The sequence below is a fragment of the Staurois parvus genome, unplaced genomic scaffold (assembly GCF_062004578.1).
Source record: "Staurois parvus isolate SC_StPar_1 unplaced genomic scaffold, SC_StPar_1.0 ptg001674l, whole genome shotgun sequence".
NCBI lineage: Eukaryota > Metazoa > Chordata > Amphibia > Anura > Ranidae > Staurois > Staurois parvus.
The window spans coordinates 135,173-142,918 of NW_028319470.1; positions in this window are offsets into that span (position 1 = coordinate 135,173).

Consider the following 7,746-nt stretch of genomic DNA (forward strand, 5'->3'; position numbering starts at 1 on the left):
TTCACAGCTTTGTTTCCTTTTATGAAAGTCCTTGTTTACCATATAACCCCTAGTGTGGGTCATCTAACGTCAAGTATCCATTCACTAGAGCAGCCTATCTCAACCTTGGTGCCTTCAGGCTTCCTCAGGGGTGCCTTCAGGCTTCCTCAGGGGTGCCTTCAGGCTTCCTCAGGGGTGTCTTGGCAAAATGCCCAAAAATTGTATACACGCCAGCAGCTGGATCAGCAACCTAACAACCAATGACATCATCTGTTGATAAAGAGGACAATCGGGTGTATGCATATCATCCTGGTCTACCCCTCTACGTCAGCACTGGAGTCACATTAGCAGAGTAAGGGAGAGAAAATGAGAGACACACTCTGGAATATTAGTCAGTACCAGTGTGCAAAAGTGTATTTGCTTTGGAAGAATAAATCACCTGTAACGTTGGGTGTACTGGATGGGCGTAGAATAGTTTTTTACATTTTAGATTGGGGTGCCTTGAGATTATCCATAGTTTTAAAGGGTGGCATGACTGAAAAAAAGGTTGAAAAACACTGCACTAGAGTACATTACTGCTATTGTTCTGTCTCTCCAATCTAAGCATTGAAAGTGTGATCTCTGTAACTTACAGTTGTGATGAGATAGCGATAACTCCAATCTCAGTTGGATACCACAGTCAGTGACTCAATCGAGATGATATCTTGTAGATCTTGTGAAGTTTATTCCATAAACAGAGAATCTTACAATGAACATCTGATAGGTCAAAAGATCATAATGTGCTCTGCTTCATGAGACTTGCTGAAATGCATTACTGGGAAAAGGGGTGGGCTGTCTATACAGCATTAAATAAACCAAAGGAAAGGGAGGAGCAGAGACAAATTACAGAGAAAACATAAAGGCATATAACTGTCATGTGAAACATGACAGCTATCATGGGTCAGATTTTTTTTCAAACAATCCAATAATTTAAAAACTAAGAATACATCTTGCTGTTTTGTATGTTGTTACTTGATTAACCTCCCTAGCAGTCTGATTATGTCCATATTTCTGTGCTCAAAGTGGTACTTTTTTTGCATGGAAATATGTTTGTTTTTTTTTTATTGTAGGCCTGTAATTTTTAGGAATAACTCACTGAAATCTGTCCGAACAAGAGTCTAGTAAACATCCCGGGTATGGTAAAATTTGAAACACGAAATCATGAATTATAATTTAATAAATAATCATAAAAATAATAATATAATAATAATAAATTTAATTCAATAATATAATCAAACCAAAAACACTGAAATTTGAAATATAGCGCCAAGTTCGCACATCACTGAGCAAAGTCACAGAATCGTTTTCAGTGTCTGATGACGAATTTCCCCCACGAATCATTATCACTCAATTCTGCAAGTGGTTCTGATTTACTATCGCTGTTCTCTAGCCGGTCTAAAACCGCTTTTGACCTAAAGGGACACTTTTTGGACGCCATGGACGTTTCTCAGTTTCCAGGCAGAAATAACAGTAAAAATGCAGGCAGGGCGCCGGACAAAGCACTCGGGACAAAATGTATGTGAAATGGTTTGATACAGGAATGTTTTACTATGTGATTTTAGTGTATTTAGTGAATGTCACTTTTTCACATTTTTAAATTTCCCGCCAGTTCCGTCCCCCGTACGTCCCGACGTCGCAGGGAACAAAACCTGGAAGACAGATGCTGGCATCGGCCGGAGGAGATAGCCGGGGACACTGCAGGGGGGACATCGAGGGAGCGCAGGACAAGGTAAGTGCAGAAGAGATCCCGGAGCACCACTGCAGTGTATTCCCGAGTGTAGCTCGGGGTTACCGCTTGTGGTGCTGAAACTTTACCCCGAGCTACACTCAGGAATACCGCCAGGGAGGTTAAAGCATAACTCCAGCCACACAGGTTTCTCTCCCATGTGCTTCTGCCAGTGGAAACCTATAAATTGGCTGCTGCTCCCCTTCCCTCCATGTGCCTCTGAATCCTCTATAAAGGGCATAGCAGGAGGAAGACATCCTGTCGATCCAACGCCCCGACCTTCCACAGGATCCACTGAGCATTGCAGAATCATTTCCCCACCTCCCAGGACTTCAAGGAAGTGTCAATCACTGCTACAGTGTTCTATGTGGTGCACACAACTTCCATAGAGCCAGTTGTACCTGCGTGATACATCCCTGCCTTCCGAATCTGCCCCCTCCCGGTTTAGCTTTCGGAATTCTTCTGCAGCAATCAGTATGTTGCTCAGACGAAGGTCTTCTGCTGTGCAGTGTGATCCAGACTGCAAACATAACACGCAGCATCTGGTTTACTGTTATCTACTGTTCGTCTTTAGACAAACGTTGTATTGATTAGTATAGAAAAGGCTTCATGTCTGAAGAACGTCAATCACTGGGGGATTTCTGCAAAAGATTTGCTGGCTCCACCAGACTTCTCCCACCGGCCAGTGCAGAGCAGGATGGAAAAGATGATGAACGGGCGTGTGACCATCCACTCATAGAAGACGACTTCAGATAAAAAAATGTACAATAGAGGCTCTGCTTCCCGTCTTCCTGTCCGCCTGCTGTTTATAAACGGCCGGACGGTGGTACTCCAGGGGCGGGTTGCCGTTCCTAAACGGCACCCGGATTTTCAAGCTGTGCGTGCTCCCAGGCGATCCGGTGCCCGTTGTGTCCTCTAGACACAGTGGAACACCGATCGTCGGACGGGACTTCTGTGCGAGGTCCCGATCATGTGATCACTGATTGACCAATTAGTGATCACATTTATTTATTTCAGGCACTTATATAACGCCGTCAATTGACGCAGCGCTTTTACATATATATTGTACATTCACATCAGTCCCTAACCCTCAAGGGGCGTACAATCTAAGGTCCCTAACTCACATTCATATACAAGGACCAATTTAGACAGGATCCAATTAACCTACCAGCATGTCTTTGGAGTGTGGAAGGAAACCGGAGTACCTGGAGGAAACCCACGCAGGCAGAGTGAGAACATGCAAACTCCAGGCAGGAGGTGCCGTGGCTGGAATTCGAACCAACGACCCTAGTACTGCCAGGTGGAAGTGCTAACCATTTTGCCACTGTGCTGTCCAATCACATGCAGAGTAGTAAGCAAGATGACACTTGTGACATCATTGCTTACTAGGTGTGAAATCTGTGAATGATCACAGAGGTCACATGCTACAGTGCTATTCACAACAGCCTTGTAGCATGTGACAAGCTGTGACCAATCACAGCTCTCACAGTATTTCTCAATGGCTGCAAGAATGCAGCCAAAGAGAAGGAGAAATTATTGCTTTTACAGCCTTTATGGGTGTAAAAGCAATCAGTGTAAAAAAAAAATCTTCATCACCCCCCACAAGTAGTACAGTGTCACCATGGTGACACTGTACTGGTAGGGTGACAGTATGTAAAAAAAAAAACCCAAAAACATAATATAAAAAAAAAAAAATAAAAATGGAAAAAAAAAGTTTAAAAATTTTAATTTTTGTAAAACTAATTTGGGTTATTTTTTTTTTACTAAAAAGATGACTGAATAAATTTTGGCCACGATTTATGATGAAATATTATTTATTTACAAAATTCTATAAGAAAAACACTTGTAAAAAATTTTTGGACTTTTTCATTTATATAGCAAAAAAAAATAAAAACCCCAGTGGTGAATAAATAGCACCAAAATAAAGCTTTATCTGTTTCAAAAAAATGCTAAAAAATTCATATGGGTACAGTGTTGCATGACCGCGCAATTGTCATTCAAAGTGTGATAGCGCTGAAAGCTGAAAATTGGCCTGGACTGGAAGAGGGTGAAAGTGTCCGGACTGGAAGTGGTTAATGCCTTAGATCAGTGGTTCTCAACCTTTCTAGCGCCGCAACCCCTTAATACAGTTCCTCATGTTGTGGTGACCCCCAACCATAAAATTACTTTCGTTGCTACTTCATAACTGTAATTTTGCAGTAGGAGGAATAGTGCCCCGTCATCGGTGTCAGTGGGAGGAATAGTGCTCCATCATCGGTGTCAGTGGGAGGAATAGTGCCCCATCATCGGTGTCAGTGGGAGGAATAGTGCCCCATCATAGGTGTCAGTGGGAGGAGGAATAGTGCCCCATCATAGGTGTCAGTGGGAGGAGGAATAGTGCCCCATCATAGGTGTCAGTGGGAGGAGGAATAGTGCCCCATCATTGGTGTCAGTGGGGGGAGGAATAGTGCCCCATCATTGGTGTCAGTGGGAGGAATAGTGCCTCATCATCGGTATCAGTGGGAGGAATAGTGCCCCATCATCGGTATCAGTGGGAGGAATAGTGCCCCGTCATCGGTGTCAGTGGGAGGAATAGTGCCCCGTCATCGGTGTCAGTGGGAGGAATAGTGCCCCGTCATCGGTGTCAGTGGGAGGAATAGTGCCCCATCATCGGTGTCAGTGGGAGGAATAGTGCCCCATCATCGGTGTCAGTGGGAGGAATAGTGCCCCATCATCGGTGTCAGTGGGAGGAATAGTGCCCCATCATCGGTATCAGTGGGAGGAATAGTGCCCCATCATCGGTATCAGTGGGAGGAGGAATAGTGCCCCATCATTGGTGTCAGTGGGAGGAGGAATAGTGCCCCATCATTGGTGTCAGTGGGGGGAGGAATAGTGCCCCATCATAGGTGTCAGTGGGGGGAGGAATAGTGCCCCATCATAGGTGTCAGTGGGGGGAATAGTGCCCCATCATTGGTGTCAGTGGGGGGAGGAATAGTGCCCCATCCTTGGTGTCAGTGGGGGGAGGAATAGTGCCCCATCCTTGGTGTCAGTGGGGGGAGGAATAGTGCCCCATCCTTGGTGTCAGTGGGGGGAGGAATAGTGCCCCATCCTTGGTGTCAGTGGGGGGAGGAATAGTGCCCCATCCTTGGTGTCAGTGGGGGGAGGAATAGTGCCCCATCCTTGGTGTCAGTGGGGGGAGGAATAGTGCCCCATCCTTGGTGTCAGTGGGGGGAGGAATAGTGCCCCATCCTTGGTGTCAGTGGGGGGAGGAATAGTACTCCATCCTTGGTGTCAGTGGGGGGAGGAATAGTGCCCCATCCTTGGTGTCAGTGGGGGGAGGAATAGTGCCCCATCCTTGGTGTCAGTGGGGGGAGGAATAGTGCCCCATCCTTGGTGTCAGTGGGGGGAGGAATTGTGCCCCATCGTTGGTGTCAGTGGGGGGAGGAATCGTGCCCCATCCTTGGTGTCAGTGGGGGAGGAATAGTGCCCCATCGTTGGTGTCATTTGGGGGAGGAATAGTGCCCCATCATTGGTGTCAGTGGGAGGAATAGTGTCCCATCGTTGGTGTCATTGGGAGGAATAGTGCCCCATCATTGGTATTAGTGACACCAATGATGGGGCACTATTCCCACTGACACCAATGATACTTACCTTGCAGACCCCTGCTCCAGCCTGGGCTCGCTCGCTCCCTCCCTCTCCCATGGTACCGACACTTACCTGTCAGATGTCTTCCTTCTCCGGCCGCTCTCCTCCTCTTCACTCGCTCGATCTTCGCGGTGCCGCTCGGCTCCTCCTCTCCAAGCTCCACCTCCTTGCCGGTGATTGGCCGCCTGTGTGCCTCTCCTGAGCTACAGTGCCGGCGGCCAATCACAGGCGAGGATTGATCTCGAGGTGTGTCCAGATGACAGGGGCGGCAGCATGTCATCCCGCCCACACCTGGAGACGGCGGTGGCGGTGGCGGCGGCGAGGAGCGGTGTCTCGGTTCCTAAGACCATCGGAAATATGTGTTTTCCGATGGTCTTAGGCGACCCCTGTGGAAGCGTCGTTCAACCCCCAAAGGGGTCGCGACCCCCAGGTTGAGAACCGCTGCCTTAGATGGATCGAATCTCTTCCAGTTTAGCGGGGACTGGCCGAGATTCGTTCCATCTATGGGCACGCTTGCTGGTACTGAACTCAATTCATCGTCTTATCCACCAGCAGTGATCATTGCGTTCTGCCAGCAGGCAAGGCTCCCTGCCAGCAAAATAACAATAGTGCTGCAGGAGGGATTCCCCCCATCAACATCGTGCAGGGAAGAAAATTGCTTAATGTATGGTCTGCCTTATGCCCCGTACACACCATAAGAAAATCGTACGAAAAATTTTGCGGAACCACTGATCGAACGAGTCAAAAATCGGTCGTTTTTCATGAATTTTCCAACATGACTGCTCACCAAAAAGGGGAGGAACCATGAAAATCGTCCAGTGCCATTGACCCACTAACAGAGCGAAAATCGGCCGATTTTTCTTAGGTCCGCTTTTCGACCCATGTATGGCCGGGCCTAACCAACCTGGAGTTCAGCTTTAAATTTTAACTGTTGTTATGATGAGGTGTTGTGGCTCCTTAACCACTTGCCACCCAGCCACCGCATATAAATGGCGGCAGGGCGGCACTCATAGGCAAAAGCACGTTTTAAAACAGCTGCCTTCAAAACAGGTAGGAGGCACACGCCCGCCCTACCTGTCCCGCGGGTGTCAGCCGCCGGGTCACGGCCGGTTTTTACCAGCCGTTTTCCCGCGATTGACGGTGATCGCTGACACAGAGCAGGGCTGCATTGTTTACACACAGCCCTGTTCTGTGTCAGTTCTCTGACAGCTTGTGAGAAGCTGCAGAGTTTCTCTTCCTCAATCAGCTCCCCCCTCCCTCCCCCTGTCCAGTACACCCCCCGCCCCCTAGTAAAACACTCCCCTTACACAGCAAATTGTAAAATGTTAACCCCTTCCTCCCCAGTGACATTAGTACAGCTTTAGTGGGTTTTTTTCACTGATCACTGTATTGGTGTCACTGGGGATGTCAGTGACCCCAAGTCAGTTCCCCCCCCAGTGTCAAATGTCCGCCGCAGTCCCGCCATAAGTCGCTGGTCGCCGCCATATGTCGCTGATTGCCGCCATATGTCGCTGATCAGCGCCATTATTAGTAAAAAATAAAAATTAAAAATCCCAGTATCTTTCCCTCCATTTGTAAACGCTATAACTTTCACGTAAACCAATTAATTTACACGTATTGGGATTTTTTTTAGCAAAGACATGTCGCAGAATGCATTTTGGCGGAAATTTATGACTAAATTTGATTTTTGCATTTTTTTTTACTGGACATGTTTTATAGCAAAAAGTCCAAAATATTGTTTTTTTTTCCTCAAAATTGTCAGCCTTTTTTTATAGCGCAAAAAATAAAAACCGCACAGGCGATCAAATACAACCGAAAGAAAGCTCAATTTGTGGGGAAAAAAAGGATGTAAATTTCATTTATGTACCGTATTGCATGACTGCGCAATTGTCCGTTAAACTAGCGCAGCGCTGTATAGCAGAAAAATGGCGTAAATTGCAGTATTTATACCATAGTTTGTAGACGCTATAACTTCCACACAAAGCAATCAATATACACCTATTGGGATTTTTTTTACCAAAAACATGGAACAGAATACATTTTGGCCTAAATGTATAAGTAACTTTGAGTTTACTATATATTATTTATAGCTGAAAGTAAAAAATATTGTTTTTCTTCAAAATTTTTGGCCTTTTTTTGTTTATAGCGTGAAAAATAAAAAGCGTACAGGTGATCAAATTACACCGAAAGAAATCTCTATTTGTGTGAAAAAAAGGACGTAAATTTCGTTTGGGTGCAGCATTGCATGACCGCGCAATTATTAGTTGAATTAGTGCAGCGCCGAGTAGCAAAAAGAGGCGTGGTCATTAAGGGGGGTAAATCCTCTGGAGCTCAAGTGGTTAAATGCATGCATTCTTGCTAAAAAAAAAATATCAATG